The sequence below is a fragment of the Panulirus ornatus genome, chromosome 12 (genome assembly GCF_036320965.1).
Source record: "Panulirus ornatus isolate Po-2019 chromosome 12, ASM3632096v1, whole genome shotgun sequence".
NCBI classification, from domain to species: domain Eukaryota; kingdom Metazoa; phylum Arthropoda; class Malacostraca; order Decapoda; family Palinuridae; genus Panulirus; species Panulirus ornatus.
The window spans coordinates 55,262,808-55,282,492 of record NC_092235.1 but is presented as its reverse complement, the minus strand read 5'-3'; the positions used below and the strand labels follow the sequence as shown (position 1 = coordinate 55,282,492).

General features: G+C 42.6%; 1 protein-coding gene across 5 annotated transcripts in view; it reads left to right on the top strand.

Moving 5' to 3' along the window:
• The window catches only part of LOC139752068 (teneurin-a-like), a 1,037,677-nt gene that overhangs the window by 1,126 nt on the left and 1,016,866 nt on the right, over positions 1-19,685 (top strand). The gene's annotated exons all lie outside the window — the stretch shown is intronic.

Below are 19,685 nucleotides of genomic sequence, written 5' to 3'. Positions count from 1 at the left end.
CTCGTTGATTTAGATTGACCTCACGATGTGCCACTGTGGATATTGTGTTCTTGCACTCTAGTTGATTTCATTACCACACATCCGTTGCGGTGTTCAGACATACAGATATTGGTATCATTATCAGACTTTAATGTAACAGCTAGTATAATGGAGGTGAGGTACATTTGTCGGCAATGTGCAGAACTCACATGTGTATATCCTTGTGTATTTATCTTTATCTTGTAAATACTTCCCTTTTTCTAAGGTTTTCTATGTAGACTTTACTCTGAACACTGCTACGCTTAGTACACACCAACACACGAAAAGGACTTCCGGGACGTTTGCCGAAGAATACTTTCTAGTTTCGCAGTCATGAGTCATTTCTGTTTAGTGGAAATGTATAAGCTAACTAATACTGTTGGTTTTCTTGGGTTGATATGTTGATATAACATGACCAACACACGTTCCAACTAGTAATTTTGGCTGAGAGGTATCACAATGATGAGGGAGTAGATGGAAAATGCTGATCTATGCGGATATATACTTTATAATTAGGGAGGTAGTCTGTTCCTCGTGTTCAGTCGGATGTATTAGAAAACAAACACACCAGAAACGTCCAGTGTGTGTGTGTGTGTGTGTGATGCGCAATTCGCAAGGATTGCGCTCAGGAGGTGCGTAAAAAGTCTCCCTGGCGTTGTCGCAGTTGGTGTATGATGAATTTAAGTACAATAACGAAAATTATAAGCATTTCTTTCACCCACTGATACGATACAAGAGATGCGTATACTAGAGAATCTCTACACTGCAGCATTGGTACGAATTTGCCGAGAAAACCTGGCTTGGCATGAAAGTCTGTTCTTGATAAATCTAGGGAGTCTTCTACCCGGACGTAAATAATATTTTGTTGAGGTTAATGAAACTTTTGAGTTGTTATATAGTAGGACAGACAAGTTTCGCCTAACTCGATGGCATACCACGCCAGATGGTTTTTGTATATATTTTCGACTTTTTTTTTTCGGTAGTGCTCATATTTGTTTCTTCATCAGTCCTGATATTGTGATTAAATCTCGAAAGCTTGACAAGATTTTTTTTCTTTGATACCTGCGTTTGTCTCACCATGATCTTGCGTTCCCATATTCTTAGATATTTCATGATAAGTGTTAAGCATGAGGAACAGATGGTATGCTACGTATCATTGAGTGATGATTGGAGTGTTTTGTCAAGCAGTGGGTAGATGGCCATTAGTAATGGACCTTTGCAACAGGATGGAAGCTCAAGCACACAGGAAGTCGTGACGAGTCCCGCCTTTCAGTAATGATAATGGTATATCTTTTTTTTTTGCTCGTTTGCAGCCCATTGTGTAGGGTCTTTATTTTTTTTACATTTGATTATGCAGATGAAATTTTGCACAGTTCACTTTGTCATAATTTGCACGTCAGTTTATACTTGCTAAGGGTAAAAAAAAAAAAAAGGAAATCAAAGGCTTGGTCTTCACACACGGAAAATAAGACCCTGGCCTCATTCAGAATATTGATATACTGCTGAGCGAGGAAAATTTCTCCCCTCTTACTGCTGTAATTTTTGTCTCGCTCATGAAATAGCGAGACAGAGCAGTCACTTCTGCATTCGTCGTCGTCCTTGTGCGTTCGTATGGTACTCTGCCGTCCGTCCATAAGAGCGTGCACGTAGTTTTATTTTTAGATTATCCCCTGGGAGTTCTATCCCTCCAGACCTCAGAAGCAGGGAAGACTTGGCCTTGAGGTGTGTTCATTTTACTGTTCGTTTTCTGCTGCTCACTTCGTATGTAGAATATATTTGTAACTCGCGTGTGTGTATGATTATCATTTATTTGATATTACCTCTTTATACTGTATGTGGGAGGGAGTTATAGACTCGTGGGGCTCCATCTCCAACATTTACTACTATCAGTACAGCTTCGTAAATTTATGTGTGTGTCGTGGACACTGAATAAGCTATACCGTTCCTTACGTATAGTATCCTGTCTTCGATTTTTAAGGCTCTTCTCTACCTTCGTAGCTCGATGTTTTACTAAGCTGCTTCCTGCTGCACGGATTATACTGTTTGGAGCTGTGGCGGTCATGCTTGTTTGATCTCTGCAGTCTGGCTAATCTTGTACGTTTTGTGGATTGTTCGTTGAGATTAATCATTTCAAGGGTGGTTGGTCCGTAAGGACTTCTCGCAAACTCCTCATCAAGTATTTATATGGAGGGGTGGATGAATAGCCCCTCTGGTTTTCCAGGCATCAGAGTCTATTGGAAGGAGTATACACAGAGAAGGTAGACCTGAAGGAAGACTGAATTTAGTAGAAAAGGAAATCTAAATCAACAAGAGGAAAATGATGCAAGGAAGGTGTAATGTATTTGAAATATATAGCAGTCCAAAAAGCCTATATAATTCAGTCGTAGGCACTTCGATAAGATCGATCATGGTTTCTCCATATATATATATATATATATATATATATATATATATATATATATACATACTTTAGCGGAAAAAAGACGCTAAAATGATACTCATAGTTTCGTACTGCGTTCAGTTTGGAACAGTTAATATTACCGATAATATGCTGGACACCCAACTCCTAGTAGCCACTCCTCTTAATCACTAGCTTGTGTACTCGATGCATATCGTCACGCTATTTATGGAAATGAAAATATAAATGTTGGATTATGTAAAGGTTGTCATTATATGTGTTTTTGCAAATGTTGTGTACATATCCGAAATAGGTGAAGACTGCTTTGTGGGGTAAAGACTAAGTTGACACGTGAAACCCGGAATTGTTTTGGCGAGTTGCTGAATGAGGTAGTAAGCTGTTTGGAGAAGATAAGTAATTGAGTTATGACTGAATTCTTGAGTGAGGATATTGAAGCTTATTTGGATGGACATTTAGTTGTTGAATGAAGACGAATAAGATTTTATGGTGGAATTACTGAATTGCTCTTTATTTTTTTTCTTTTAGGTGGGGGAGTTGGGGGTGTATTGTGTGATGAGTCCTGAAATGTTTGATTAGTTTTCAGTTATTGCCGAGGCATACTGACATTTTGTTGCCTGTGTACCCCATTTCATTGGCTAAAACTTAGGTTGATGTAATGGTGTCCACGTACTTTGGTACTGATGAAAATAGACAGACCATTTGGACAAAAAAAAAAACAAAGCTGTTATGCGAGGACTCGAGTCGTCAGGAGAGTTGATTTGCCACATGAACAGACAGGTCTTTGCATCATGCAACTTTGAAATTTTCCCCGGAAGCCTTGACTCGCGGCAGAAAAAAAACCGATTTATTGAACAGGGAGGCGAATGGCTCTTGGCGAAGACCAGAGTTTGTTGCAGGAGAACTTGAGTTTTTGCTGAGACGGGGTTGTTTCAGGGTGAGTAGTTGTTGTCTAGCCGAGAGTCCGCCCGCCACATTGAGTTGTGGGTCGCGTGTCACCGACCCAAACTTTTGCAACGTGCTCCTGGAAGCTTTGCCTTACCCGCCCGCCACCCGCCACCTCCCCTAGTACTGGCTGGCTCTTTACCCAAGACACCTTCCTTTTTCCAGTGGCTACACGTCAGGCTATTCCTAGCTTGTGGAGTCCAATATTATCGTAATAGCAACCCGGGCTCAAACATTTTTCATTCTAAGAGATCCTGTATCACATCATTTTGTAAACCTGGCCGTAGTTTTTCATTCTGAGGGAGCCGCCCCCCCCCCCCACTCATCACGCCACATATGGCAGCGTATCCTAACCTTCACCAGTATCGCAGCCAACCCTAACCTTGTCATTGTAAGGGAATCCCTGGCTGTATAGCATAATGGCAGCCCAGCCTCGCTTATTTATTCTGATCCATCACCACACAGCAGTATGGCAGGCCCCCCCTAATCTTCCCATTTTGAGGGATCCCTCACCACAAAGCATTACGGTAACCAAGCCCAGAACTGGGGCTTCATTTCCTCACCAGGGGTGGGCAGGTGGGTGGATGGGAGTCAGTAGAAGCAAGGTGGTGTGTGGGGGGAAGTGGACACAGCGGATACTTCCACTCTGCAGTTTTCCTCTACGTCTCCGATCCTGGAGGGTGCAGGACGTATCCGTGGTGCTCCGGTGTGTTGTCTCCTCTGCCTTTGGAACTCGTGCCTTATCTAGTGTAACGTGATGTATGACTGGCTTCAGGCCACGGCGGCTAACCACTGTTGTTAAGCCTAGAAGACTTGTCTTTGCATTGCACAGAAACATTGTATGATAACAACGCAGTTTAACTAGAATGTGAAATGTAGCAACGGTTTTCTCAAAATAATGATTTGCAAGTCCAGGGAATTTGCATTCTAGAAATGCATTTATTACTTTTGATTACGTTGCAAGGCTAGTAGCGGTTTTTTTTTCTTTGCTCCGTTGTATGAAAAAGCAGTAGTTCAGGTTTAAATTTTGTGTAATTTTTTTTTACCAATTGGTTTGCCCTTTTAAGTCGTTTGAGTTTATTTTAAATGCCAATAAAACAAATTGTTTTGTGAAGATTACCTGTAATAATAGTTATTTGTAACGCGATTATGTGTTATATTTGATTTTATGCTGATTGATTGTAAATTTTTTTTGGTAACAGTTAATTGTTTGTAATGGTTAAATGTTTGTATCCGTTAATTGTAACAGTTGATTTTAAATGTTTGTAAGAGTTAACTTTCTCTGATAGTTAATGGTATGCAACATTTAGTTGTCTGTTGTAGATGGATAAACAGCAAACCTTAAGCACAGCTATATCAATTTTTGTTGTTTGTTTTAATGGAATTAGATATACCGTAGAATGACTTTCATGTTCCCTCGGTTCTCGCAGCTGCCGTACGAATTACGGGTCATATTTCTTCTAAGACGAAAATTATGGAGATGAAACCTTTTGGTCTTGAAATATAAAACTGTCTTCCCTTCTTTTTTTTCCCCTCCCATAGTGGCTAAGGTAGTGTTTAGTTGTCTTCTCTGGGCAGGTGCAGTTTGCATCACAGAGGGACATGGGTGTGGTATATTTAGGCTGGCTTTGTGTGATCAGATTAGCGTAAGGACGTTGAGTAATGATAGCTTAAAGTCTCTTTGGCTAAAAGTACCAGGTGGGGGAGATCTGCTTCCAGTGACGGACGGCTGGATCCTTAAAGCCGAAGGAACTTGTAAATATTGAACTGCAAGGCTGTTGTCGTTGCCTCGGACGCCTTTATTTTTACCGTCATCATTGACCGACCTCACCCTGCAGGGAGGAAGATTAGTATTTCCCAGCGTATTATTATTATCTTGCTCATCCGGTAGACGGCCTGTGAACTGAAACCAGAATGCTTATATATATGCGGACTATGGAACACTTGCAATACGCATGATAACAGAGGATCTGGATGCGGTTGGCGCATCTGTGGTATCGGTGTACAATAGTTTGTGTGGACGTGAAACCGATTCGGCAAGGCCATGAACCTGACTTGGTGTGCAGAGTCACGGGACTGGTAGATTTATATAAGATGGCGTCATATAAAGGGAGAATTCCTAAGTGTGCATCATAATTTTTTGCTTATTAATGACACCCAGCCAGCCAGCTGCTTTTTATAAGTGTTTTTACGATGTAACTCAAGTGCTGAAATAACAATCTGCGAATTCTGTTGGTGGTGAAGAATATATAAGTTTAAAAACCATTTGGCTCTTGAGGTGTGGACTGGTTTTATATCCCAATCCGATTGCGTTCCCAGTCATCCTGTTCCTACGTCAGCACCACAATATCCTGACTTACAAGAGGGACGGAGGAAGAGACGAGAGGATTTAATAATGTAGGTTTACCAGGCTGAGTTCTCAGATAGCTGCCTATAAAGGCGACTTTGATGACCAGGAAACTGGCGATTTCCCTCCAAGCACCAGACGTTAGGTCCCTTGACGTGCAGGCCTTCACCTCGTGTTGCCATAACCATATGGCGACCCGGCAGTTGACCGGGAGAACTCGCTGGGACGGACGGTCGGTCATTCAAGGTTGCCTGGAAGCGTGAGATCTATATTGTGTGGATATTGTGGCGTAGGATTGGTCAGCCTTCGGGGCCACCTCCGTGCTCATGTTGATGGCTCTCACGGGGTCAGGAACCCTCGTCTGTATGTGATTACTACTTGTGATTGTGTGTTATGTGGCAAGAGAGTTTTACACTAGTTTTGCTCAGTCTCTTAATCTTGAATCTATGTACCATGTCTCTTCTCACACACACACACACACACACACACACACACATACACACACACACACATACACACACACACACATACGCACATATATATATATATATATATATATATATATATATATATATATATATATATATATATATATATACACACACACACCAACGTATGGTATTTGTCTCGTGTAATTACTATTTGTGCGTGTGTGTGTTTGTGTGGGTGTGTGTGTGTACTTATACAGTATGGGTAGGGAGTTCTGCACTCGTCTGGTCCCCTCTCGTATTTATGTATTTACTTTTTCGTAATTACTTATTTGCACGGCACGGGAAGGGGTTATACACTCGTGGGGCCGAGATATCTTGAGCTTTCTCTCCTGACATATTATTGTCAAACTAATGTATGCTCTTCACATTGATAACCTCATAACTCACTTTGTTCTGTCCATCCTCTACTTTTGCACTATTAATGTATTTCCATTCATCTATTTCTAACAAGCTTCTTGCTTGATTTCGTGTTATGTCTTCTGGTTGCTCAGTACTCGCATTCTTCGAAAAACTAACTGTTCACGTCTGCACCCTCAAGCTGGTACAGCAACTTAAAGGTTGTGATCAGGTAGGAGCTTCAAATCCCTTGGTGAGTCATTTCCATTGATCTAGTGGAGCAGTCATACCAGGATCGAGCCCTGAGGCACACCACTGGTGACTCAAGCTCATTTTGAGAAGGCTCCTTTGACATGCGCCCTTGCTTCCCTTCCACTAAGATAATTGTATGTCCATCGAAGGAGTCTCCCCTTTAATCCTGCTTGGAGAAACAACTTCTTCACCTGCCGCTGGGGGGGGGGGGATACAGGGACACGTGCTCTCTGTCTTATCACATACTCACTACCTACCCAAGTGTGAGTGATTAGTATTTCTATCTTACGGTGAGAGAGTTTACAGTGATGTTGACCCGTCTTTAACCTTTTATCCTTGTGTGTGTGTGTGTATATATATATATATATATATATATATATATATATATATATATATATATATATATATATATATATATATATATATACATACATACATACATACATACATAGCATATTTATTCTTTTGTGTTGTGTGTGTGTGTGTGCTTGTATAGATACGCGAGTCTGTTTTCTCAGACACCAGTGTGCATATGTTATCATTTGGTGTTTTGGGGGACGAGTGAAGATGACGAGGTTGTTCAACTTAATTCAGTTTCGTGTTCCTCATTATTGGGGGAGTGAAGGGTAATGAAAGACTTGCATAATACTGGTCACAAATGATCACAACACGGAAGGGGAACGTATACTATCTGAGAGTACTCATGTCAGAGCTGACCTTACTACCTTCACCCAGCATAATAGAGTAATTGTTGGTTCTTGAAATAAAGAAGGCTGGATTATGTGAATTCTTCTACAGCAGGAGGAGGAATCGATCCCCCAGAAGACTACTCCAACTGTGCTCCAAGCTCATCCAAGCATTTAAGGTCTCCAGACTAGTGTACTGTTGTGTGCTGATGTCGTCCTTTCAAAGTAGGCAGAGGTAGAGAATATGCAAAGATAGCTTGCTGCCGGCGCTGTCTACTGGGAGTCTACTGGGAACTGCTAAAAGCACTCGTCGAGTTGTCTGGAGCGCAGACGGGAGGGAGTTACATCATAATCTACATTTGGGAAATCCTGAAGGAAAGGGCGAGGTCCACAGTCCACACTCAAAAGCGATTCTAGAAAAACTTATTTTTTTTTCTTATGGTGATCGAAATGGCAAGAGCATACATGCCTCAACCATGGCCATCTGGGACTGATAGAAAATAAGGTGTGAGTAAAAGAAATACATGAAGAATTTACTCAGAACTCCTCTGGTGTTTGTAGACTTGACTCTTGATTAATGATAGAGAAGGAATATTTAAGGAGGGAAAGACAAAAGAAGTAACAGAAGATCACGGCTTTAAGTATTATAAACTTTGTGGACTACATTATATATATATATATATATATATATATATATATATATATATATATATATATATATATATATATATATATTGATAATTACCGGTTATTGGATCAAGTGCAGCTAAAAGTAAAAGAATATAGATAAAAGTACTTATAGTGATAGATAAAGATCATAGGGCTTTTAAAAGGGGGGTTGTCACTGAACAATTCTTTATACAAAGTAAATATGATAAATATGATAACATACACTCCACTGATTATTGATGACGGTCTCAGTGGCTGGGATGGTACTGCTGCTGGCGCGGTCTGCGGAAGATCCGATGGGTTTTATGGGTTTAAAGAGGTTGTGGTGCTGTCTGTACCCTGTTTGGCCGCGGGAGGTAGAATTGAGATCATGGGAGACTCGGGTGTTCTAGTTGTTGTTCTGTGGGCCACGCAGGAACATGGTGACTCCTAAAGATTTAGAGACGTTTAAAAATGGATGAACGTTTTTTTTTTTTTCATCTTCTCAGTTGCCTCACGAGTAAATAAATGTTTGCTGCCATTATGCAGATGATTATTATGATTGCACAAGCACGTTGTTATTTATCTGGGACATCAGTCCGGGAATAGTTCTGTCACACTTGACACAGTTTCTGTTAAAGGTGTGTGTGGAGGAGGGTGTGTGTGTGTGTGTGTAATAACGAGGGAGGTGGAGTGGGTTTTGCATGGACACAATGCGTGATCAGTGGTGTTGAAGAGTTGATGTTGCAGGACTGTACTCCATTAGGATGTAAGCATTGTATGATCACACCTCGTGATTACAGGGCGTTGTTAAAGGTAACATGTTTGTGATGGATTGAAATATCTTTTAAGTTTAGCCGAGTGCTGGTGATAACAGTACAGTGAAACGTCAAATATTTATTGACTGAAACTAAAAAAAAAAGAAAAAGAAAATGTCGCTTGATATATGTAATAGGAAGCACAGGGCTTGGGGCTTTCAGCTTAATATACAATTGAAAAGATGTGAGTGTGTTCATCAGTGTGAAAGGTGTACAGGTAATCACCGCGTAGAGATGACAGCGGCTCAGGGAATATGACTTAGGCTTATCTGTCAGTCACTGAGCTGGTGAGATTACCCGACCGAGAGTCGGGCGCCAAATCCCCAACAACGTACTCTCGACGCCCTGTTATTTCATATACCAGAAGCTCCTCCCCCCAAGTCCTGCTTCTCCTGCTGGTGGTGGTGGTGATGATGATGAGGGAGCGTCAGCATCGACAGCTGGTGGGCTGACGCGTCAGCGGGGAACATCAGTAGATTGCACCTTCATTTTGAGGCTAGGCTGTGGCTGTCATTATTTCCTTAGTAACCAGATTGTGTTGGTCCGGCGTGGTGGCAGGTGAAGGGGTTGGCGGGTGAGCTGCGGGAGTGGACGGCCGGGGGACACACAGGGCGTTAAAGCTGTCCTTCTGCCTGCAGATACCTGTTTATGCAGAGTAATCCCATCTGGTTCTCCCTGATTTGAACACGACCTTTGTATGTACGCTAACATCCTAACGGTTAGAGTGTGTGTGTACGTGTGTGTATGTGTGATCATCTCTATTAGAATTACGTGCGTGACATTGTGGGGTTAATTGTCTAGAGCCAGAGGTGTGATAGGTATAATGTATATATATATATATTTTTTTTTTAGATTTTATTTAAGAATTGAAGAAATGTATATTACCTATCAGTTTCTGTACTTTTATTTTCCATGGTTTTCTGTTGCTATATGAGCATAGTTGCCAGAGGTTGCAACACGAGACAGCCGGCAGGGCTGTGTGTAGTGTTGATGGTTGGTAATAATCTGTCTCACCGTGGACTCCCTCAGTTGCTATTGTCGCCTGGCGTCATCCGGATATTAAAGCAAAATCCCGGCCATCTCCCGAAACACCGGCTGGAGCTCCGGCTACAATGGTCTTGTCTCCAGTTCGTCACTGGTGGATTCTACACTGTGTCCGCCCCAAGTTAGTGAGTGGTGCAGCCGCTGTCGTGGTGTGCGGCTCTTGTTAAGACCAACCTATACTTATGTGGTTGTGCATCAGTTTGGGGGAACCTTGTCATATATATATATATATATATATATATATATATATATATATATATATATATATATATATGTATACAGAGAGAGAGAGAGAGAGAGAGAGAGAGAGAGAGAGAGAGAGAGAGAGAGAGAGAGAGAGAGAGAGAGAGAGAGAGCAGGATTTCAACAAATTTAGAGACTTTTATGCTCTGGTATATGACACGGAGTCTGGGTTTTATAACGTTTGGTTGTCGGTAGCCAATAAAATCAAACGATATTCATAGAATATGTGTTTCAACTCCTGTGTCCGCCATCTTTACTGAATGTCCAGGTACTGTATGATCGAGGGTGTGTATCCTGTTCTGTTGCAGCTTAAAGCATCATTGTTGATCGCTGGATGTACATGCTGGTCTTCATCTCGCACAGATTCTGAAGTTTATTAAAACACAGTTTTAGTTTGTAGCGGTAATCCTACGAGTGCGTTAGGTATGTTAACACGGGGGCTGGGTTTCATGGGGGTGTGTGTTCGTGTTTGGCCTTTGGTTTTAACGCCACTCTTGTTTATTTTATCATCTGGTGCAACGCACTCGCAAACTGGGTGAGCAATTATTAATACCATGGTAGACGTATGACTCTCGGTGTGCATGGACAGATTCTGTGAACTTTTTAGACAAAAGTGAGAGCTCATGACCTGTGGATATGATGTTGATGGGTCCAGTCTGGTCAGTAACCAAGTTGAGTGCAGGCATGACGTAGTTTCATGGTTGATAAGCACACTGAAGTAACGCCATAAGATTTTGGAATCTTGTTTACTAAGATATCATTGTTTTAGGGCGCGTTGCCGTCTCCTCAGACCATCATCGACACGGACCAGCGGCAGGACGGACATGTGGGAGGGAGGAAGGGTGTTGCTCTTCTATCGACACATTTTGTCATGTACAGACTCATGATACCGGGACACACACACACACACACACACACCGAGGCTATCATCTCTCTTAAGGCTGTGAATGGCTACAGGCACTTTAATCCACTTTAATCATGACGACGAAGGAACTCTTTAGCATGACCCTTGGGCATGATAGCGTAGCCTTGAAGAACCTGACCCTTGCCGTTCGAGAAGAGCAAGACCAGGTCATCACACCCTGCGGTCGCACACCCTTGCTCGAGGATGGCGCTCAAGGTCGCACTGTCTTCTTTAAGACCGGATAACTGACGAACATATACAGCTGGGTTGTAAGTGCCTGCCTGTTCGTCTTCGTGAGTTGCAATCCCCGCGAGACAGATGGCTCTCCAAGACCGGCGGCGACCCGCATGGAGGTGAAGGATCTCAGTAGGATGAGGGGGAAGGTTAGGAAGCATTCGTCTTCATGATGCCTTATCATACGTCACTCGGTGGCTCAAGTGACTTAATATCGTCTGAGGCTCGTCACAGACGTCTTCTTCCACACTCCTGCGCCTACGGGTTTTCTTCTTGACGAAGAGGTCCTTCTCGTTATGGATAGAGGAGGAGTTATTTGATTTCAGATATGTTTTATTTCTATGATTAAACTTAGGCAAAGCGCTTTAGTGATGAAAGGACACATAGTATAGGAGAAGGCGAAGGCAACCATGCAACCTATCGTGGCTTTTTCGAAGATGTTAGACAAGAAGTTCAACGTTCACTGGGACCATTTATATTTTATAAAACCTTCTGATCCCTTTGAGGGAACGTATACAGATCCCTCATAGAGATAACAGAACTCGCCGTCTGGCCTCGACAGCCACACTGTTAACCCAATAACCCAATCCAGTTATCAGCAATGAAAACTGCAGTAGTCACCCATTTGCAGCAACAGTAGCTAACGGCAGTTGCAACAGTAATAACAGTGTCGCCAGTTCCGTTTGCATTTGTCATGAATCGCCGTTACCATGAACTCCTCCTCTGCTGACAGCTGTGTTATTGGCAGCAAGTTGTGTCAAGACAGTCCTGCTGGTCATCACGGGTTCACACCAGTTGTGTCAGGCATCCCTGGTAGCGTCAGCTGAGCACCAGCTCTGATAACATTCATCCTCATAACATCATCAGCAGCAGGGGAGGTGAAATGCAATAACAGGAAATACCGTAGCAGGCAGAAGCAACAGATACAACGGATAGACGATGTAGGAGAGTCTGTTGGCTCTCCCTTTTTTTTTTTCTTCCTCTCTCTCTCTCTCTCAGCTTCTGGTACCGCAGCTGTTGCTGCTGCCCTGGGTTCGAGGAATCACCGCATTGGTATGCGCCAGGTTTCCCACCGAACTGGATAAATGGACTTTCTTGGGGTCTGTGGTAGGCGGAGGAGTGGAGTTCCCGAGCATGGACCCAGCTGCTTAGCCAAGTGCCCTGTACCCGTTATATATATATATATATATATATATATATATATATATATATATATATATATATATATATATATATGTATGTATGTATGTATGTATGTGTGTGTGTGTGTGTGTGTGTGTGTGTGTGTGTGTGTGTGTGTGTGTGTTTGTTGTATGTGTTTGTGTACCACCATAGTGTATTTTACCAGATTCGTTAACCTGTGCAACAGATAAGTGTGGTTGTGAGACTTAGATTTAGAGTAACAAACTTACCCACACGTACGTCATCGTCAGTGTAAATACGAGATGTTTGTTACGTGGGTTGTACGTCTGTGGTACGAGGACACCGTCGAGTGTAGATAGTGTACTGGGTGATAACTGGGCAGAGTTCTTGATAGTTGTGTATCTCGAGGAACTCTATCTGTGGGCTACATATAGTCGTCGAGATCATCCAGACGAAATACGTCACTAGAAGTGACGTATTTCCTTCTGTTGACGTATTGCGTTCGGTTGGTGCCCCACGAGGGTTCATCCACGTGTGATCAGATGTCCCCCTCCGTGATCTGTCTCTGAGGGTGATCGCTGCTGCCCTTGAGATTTCCATCAGATTTTATCGTAGCTCGTCATATCGTATCTCATCATTTTCTGTATCATGCCTCCGCGTTCACACACACACACACACACACACACACACACACACACACACACACACACACACACACGAAGGTTTCTTAAATTCATGGAAGTCGAGGAACCATGTGTCGAAGATGATACGTGTTTTGGTAGATCCAGTGTTGGTACGTGAGGATTGGCCGAGGCTTTTGAGCCGCGCGCCCATCCATTTTACCCGGGAGGAGGAGGAGGAGGGGAGGAGGGGTGGCGGGTGTATGAACGTTTGTTTACTGGGAGAGTAGAAAGGGATTGGGTTGAAGGCTTGTTTAAACCGATTCAGAGATTTCATTTTAAAAGGGGATTTGGTCAATTGTTTATCTTTTTTTTTTTTCATAGAATTAATTATTGTGTATTTAGAAAAAAAATATATTCTTGTATATTGGCTTACGTTTCGAAACAATCATGTTGTATGTTGTCTGTAAAAAAAAAGGTAATGAAAATTTCCACTAACCCCATCGTAATAAAATGGTTGGTGAACGTAAACATTGTAACAGAAAAGAGCAAATTTATTATGGCTCTTCACGAATTCTGGTGTACGTTGTACAATAAAGGGTCAAACATGTGGCGTGATTGAAAGGCTGCCAAAAATTCATTAAATATTTTACTATAAGTTATAACAAAAGCCATGGAAAAGTCATATGTATTTGTTATATTCTCAGGATATTTAAAAGGATGCGAACGACGGATGATATTATTTCATGAAATGTCCAACCAACGAACCAGCATTTGCTCGAAAACAAATCCGGTTTGGAGAACCCTGGAACGAACCGGCGGAATACTTTTCCCCTCTATGCACAGATTGCCTCCATGAACAAGAGGTCCTGCTCTCACAGGCTTCGGCTCGAGTCTGACAACGTAGACGGTGACGTAGAGTGATCGTATTACTACCTCTGTGGTGGATCCCGGTATCTTACTGCTTGTGTGGTGGACCCCTGTACCATTTTTGTTATTGTCTTCATCTGGACCTTCTCTGTCAGCTCTTCGTGCATAAGTACAGTGAGATCAAACTTGAGGTTCATACTCTAGTTTTGGCGTGATATGGAATGAGAAGTAGTTTTGCAACAAAGTCAGCCCACCAAGACCTTCTCACACACTGTTTGCTGCAGTTGTGTGTGTGTGTGTGTGTGTGTGTGTGTGTGTGTGTGTGTGTGTGTGTGTAGATCACCTTTGAATGTATCATGACATTGCATTCTCTTAGATAGTCCTGAAGATGACAGACCTCAGCATATATTGTACATATTTCCTGCCTCCCTCAATACACACTGCTGCAGAGAACTTACCCGTATACATAGGTGTCTTCTGGAACTTCTCCATACTCCTAAATATATCTTGGACCTTCCCTATACACCTAAGTATTTTATGGACCTTCCTTACACACCCAAGTATGATATGTACTTTTCTCCATACGACTGAGTATGACGGGACGTTCCTCATACATTTGAGTATGTCATGGACCTTCCCCCTTCACTGAAGTATGTGATGGACCTTCGTTCATACTCCTAAGTATGTAATGGACCTTCTCCATACACCTAAGTATATTATACTCTTTAAGTATGTTGTAGGCCTTCCCTCTACAAAATGATATATCACATACCTCCCCCATTGAACACTGCTTTATTCCAGACCTCCCCAAACACAGCGGTATATCACATACCCCACTACTGCGACACTGACGTCCACCATGCACAGTGGTATATCACATATACCCTCCAATCCCGGCCATCTCCCATATTTCGACACAAAGAAACTTTAGGGAAAGACCTCCCCAACCCATAGGGTCGCCGCCCACCTCTCCCTCTGTTATTCTTTCAGCAGAGTTTGGCGAGTTATTACGGTCGCATAAATTTTACACTGATTTATTATTGGTAGAGACAAAAGACCTCTCTCTCTCTCTCTCTCTCTCTCTCTCTCTCTCTCTCTCTCTCTCTCTCTCTCTCTCTCTCTCTCTCTCTCTCTCTCTCTCTCTCTCTCTCTAGTCTCTCTAAAAGGGGCCAGCTCATAAATCCTGCGTAGGCCCTAAATTTGTTCCGATTCGCTAGTTAAAACTATCTTTTTTTTTCTCTCGTATAAATGAGAATCGAGAGGAAGAAACGTTAATGGAGTAGATTGTTTTTTGTGGAGGAGTTTAAGATCTGTTGGGATTTTGTAAGTGATAGGGATGTGTTATGTTAGGTCAGCACGACTGGTCATGGCTTGAGGGATTCGTCCACGATTATGTATACAGTTGGTCCCAATTGCAAGGGTATGTAAGGAAAAAGTGGCTACATTGGTTTACCAGTGGATAGTGACGTATTCAACACTTTGAAGGAGTTGCTGTTATTTTGCATCATCTCTGTATGATTCCTTATATATATATATTCCTATGAGTCCACGGGGAATATATGTATATATATATATATATATATATATATATATATATATATATATATATATATATATATATATATATATTCGTCGCATATTATTGTCAGCTTTCTTTTTTTTGACAGTTTGATGTTATGTAAAGGTATGGATTATTATTGATTAATCGCTTGTAAGTGTAAAGAGGAAGACGAAATGGGGTGTAGGGGATATTGAATGATGGCTGATATTGCACAACACTGAGAGAGGAACGAGTACGTAAGATTAACCGTGGTTCTCATGGCACACATAGTCATGCGTTAGATGCATGGTGCACGGACGTGAAAAAAGATCTTGATAAGAGGGATAGATAGATGGAGGGTACTTACCAGGACTTACGACGAGATTCTGCCCAAACTGTAGCTTTAGCGCATAGTGCTAACCTAGAGAGAGAGAGAGAGAGCTAGAGAGAGAGAGAGAGAGAGAGAGAGAGAGAGAGAGAGAGAGAGATGTAAGCAGATCAAATCACCGGGAAATGAGAAATCTCCTCAGTTGTTATATTTGCCCATTTGACACAAGATTGGAAAAAGACAATACACTTTATCGCTTGAGGACGGCTTACGACACCTTGAGGATGGCGGTATAACCCGTGGATGCGATTGCCGGGCCTTTGACCTGACCCCTTAGGGTCAGGCCAAAGGTCAGGTCATCACATGATTCTTATTGTCAGGCTCAAGGGTCGTACCTCAGTGTTCAAAGAGTCGTTTAATCGCGCTTCAAGCATCATATAGTCGTGCTCAGCAGTCATACTCCAAGCATTATATAGTCGTGCTCAGCACTCATGCTCCAAGCATCATATAGTCGTGCTCAGCAGTCATGCTCCAAGCATGATACAGTCGTGCTCAGCAGTCATACTCCAAGCATTATATAGTCGTGCTCAGCACTCATGCTCCAAGCATCATATAGTCGTGCTCAGCAGTCATACTCCAAGCATCATATAGTCGTGCTCAGCAGTCATACTCCAAGCATCATACAGTCGTACTCAGCAGTCATACTACAAGCATCATACAGTCGTGCTCAGCAGTCATACTCCAAGCATCATACAGTCGTGCTCAGCAGTCATACTCCAAGCATCATACAGTCGTGCTCAGCAGTCATACTCCAAGCATCATACAGTCGTGCTCCAGGGTCGTGCCTCAGTGCTCAAGGATGGTACCGTCAAAACCAGCAGCTTTTCACACATTGCTTGCGTCTTGTCCTGACGTTACCCACCTCACCACCGTCGTATAAATACAACCGCCAGTATATTAATCAGGCTGGGAAGGAAGGACCAAAAACGCCATGTAAGACAAATACGCTTAATTAAGGGTGGCACTTTGTGACTCCGCTAATCTTGGTGCATCTACCACATCTCTCTGCCCGGGAGAGATTGCTGTGGACGCCTCATGAATTAGCCAAAATCTTCTCCTCCCCCCCCCTCGTGTAAATCAGGGGGAAGAGGCAACGGAACCAGAATCACAATACATCTCTCTGGGTTACTTGATGAGCGACTCATTTAGGTGTGTGTGTGTGTGTGTGTGTGTGTGTGTGTGTATGTCTGTGTGTGTGTGTCTGTGTGTGTGTGTGTGCGTGTGTGTGTATGTGTATGTGTGTGTGTGTGCTTGTCTGTCTGTCTGTCTGAATTTCCAGTCTTATATATCACCTTACTCACAGAAATAAGAAATTCCTTTTAGATGCAACAGAAGAAGAAAACCCCTCATGCATCTCTCCTGTTGTAGGATTTGATATCATCGGAATGATTTGCTTTCTTTGTTTTTTTCGAGATATCAGCCATTTCCGTGATGACCTTTTTCCGAGCGGACTCCACGCTGCCAAATTTCTCGTGTCCCTCACGTATATGATACCCACCCGGCTTGTGTGACGATAGACGGGTATCATACCGGTTAGTCCGGGTCTTCCTTTGGCTTTTATAAGCGTTAGGGTGTCGACAGTACGTGATGTAGAGGAAGGTGGTACGTGCTTATTTACGGCAGCCTTGGTGACGGAGCGAGAATGTACTTGTTCATCACGTACGGACGAGCATTGCATACGTGAAGCAAATTATGTAGTTGGGGTTCTACGTACTCGGGGTCCTTCTTGGTTGGGGATGCCCTTGGTTGAGGGTGGGGGGGGGGTGTCCCTCATGGTTTGGGGGTCTCGTTAGTTGGGGTGTGTGTGTGTCCTTGGTTGGGGGGGTCTCCTTGTTAAGGGGTCTCCCTAGTTAAGGGTCTTGTTAGTGTTGGGAGTCTTCGTAGTTGAGGGTCTACTTTCGTTATGGGTGTCCCAGTTTAAGGATCTCCTTAGTTGGGGGGGTCTTAGGGACTCCTTTAGTTGGGGCTGGGGGTCTCTCCTGAGTTCAATTACTTTCCCCTGAAGTTTTCAAAAAAGTTTGTTTCTCAATTACCTTTGAGACATCTTTTATGAAGTTTGGTGGTGTCTTTCTGTGGGGGGGAGTATTTTTTTTTTTTTTTTTTTTGAAACGGTTACTGAAGATCCTGCGTAGATTTTCCATACGTGTTATCAGGGATCAGTATAGTTATACTGTCTTAAGAGACAATACGTTTACCCTACGATGGTTTGGAAAGGTCTTCTACCCTACCCCTCACAGTTCAGTCTGGGATCGTACCTTACTGTACGTATATATATTAAGACGGTTTCGGAAGTCTTCTACCCCCACAGCTGGGTATGGGACCTCACCTTACCTTACATGTACCTTGCGATGGTTTTTGTGTCATATACGAGTCTCTGTGTGATATACCAATGCTTGTGAAAATTTACCGGTTCCATGTCATACCAGTTTCTGTTTGGTGTACCAGTGTTCGTGTAATATACCAGTATTCGTGTTGTGCCAGTTTTCCTGTGATATACCTTCGTACGTGTCATATGCCAGTGCATATGTGATATATCCTTCTGTGCAAAGATTTTTATCTGTGTAGTCATTACACCATCTCGTTATAATTGCTGTGAAGAAATCTCTTATGAGGGTGAACGTGCATCCTCTTCCGTCTTCATAATGAGTTTGCCATCGACACTTAACGTGAGTGGGTGTGGATACTCCCCGTCTCAAAAGTTTATATATAGGTCGGCTGGTTGCTTTGGCTGAGGGCCTATCAGCTGCCAGGGGTCATTTAAAGCTTTCAACGTCAAGCGTGGTAAGTGGGGTAGGACCACACACACACACACACACACACACACACACACACACACACACACACACACACACACACACATAGACACACACACACACACACACACACACACACACACACACACACACACACACACACACTATACCTGTAGCTCATGTTGAAAATATTTTCCTCAGACATCCACTTATTATTATCAATATTATTGTTATTATTACCAAGTCATTAATTGATAAATTATAACTTAACGTTCGTGGCAAACAAAATAAAAATAGGACTTCGTATGATTTAATTAATAAATTATAACTCTTACGTTCGTGGTAAACATGATAAAGAAAAGGACTTCGTATAATTTTGATGTGAAGGAGCAAATCTTTTTAATATTACAAAAGGCTACCCTTAATTCCCTTCTACGGACGATATATTGCTACCGAGTTGCTCCCATGGCAATTACGTGGAAGAAAACGGAGAAAAAGGAGCCATACATCGCCAGGGGTAAACTGCTCCAGGACACGCAATGGAGCAGACATTCAAGGGGGTTTATATTAGGACCCACGGTTATAAACCCAGTATCTACGGCATCGGATAGATAAGAGATTACGTGATTACGGGCTGTATTTTGGGTCGGGCATGAGGGAGGAAGGGCGTGTAGATAAGAACGGTAAAGTGAGTAAATTGCAATATTGGGGCCGGCTCGCACGGGCTCCGAGAAGGCGTTTGACTGAAGGTTTTTGGTACCACGGCGTCTTCAGAATGACAGTTTTTACGTTCGGTTGATAAATCAGACCGAGGTCTTCGTTCAAAACTTTATTCATTTTGATAAAGTAGACGTAAATAATTCTACGTATTCCCATCTATTAACATCCTTTTTTTTTTTTTTCAGGTTTTGCCTCGTTGTAAACATTTTCTTCTCGAGTTCTGCTTCGGTATAAACGTTCCCTTTTTTTTTTAGATTATGCTCCGGTCG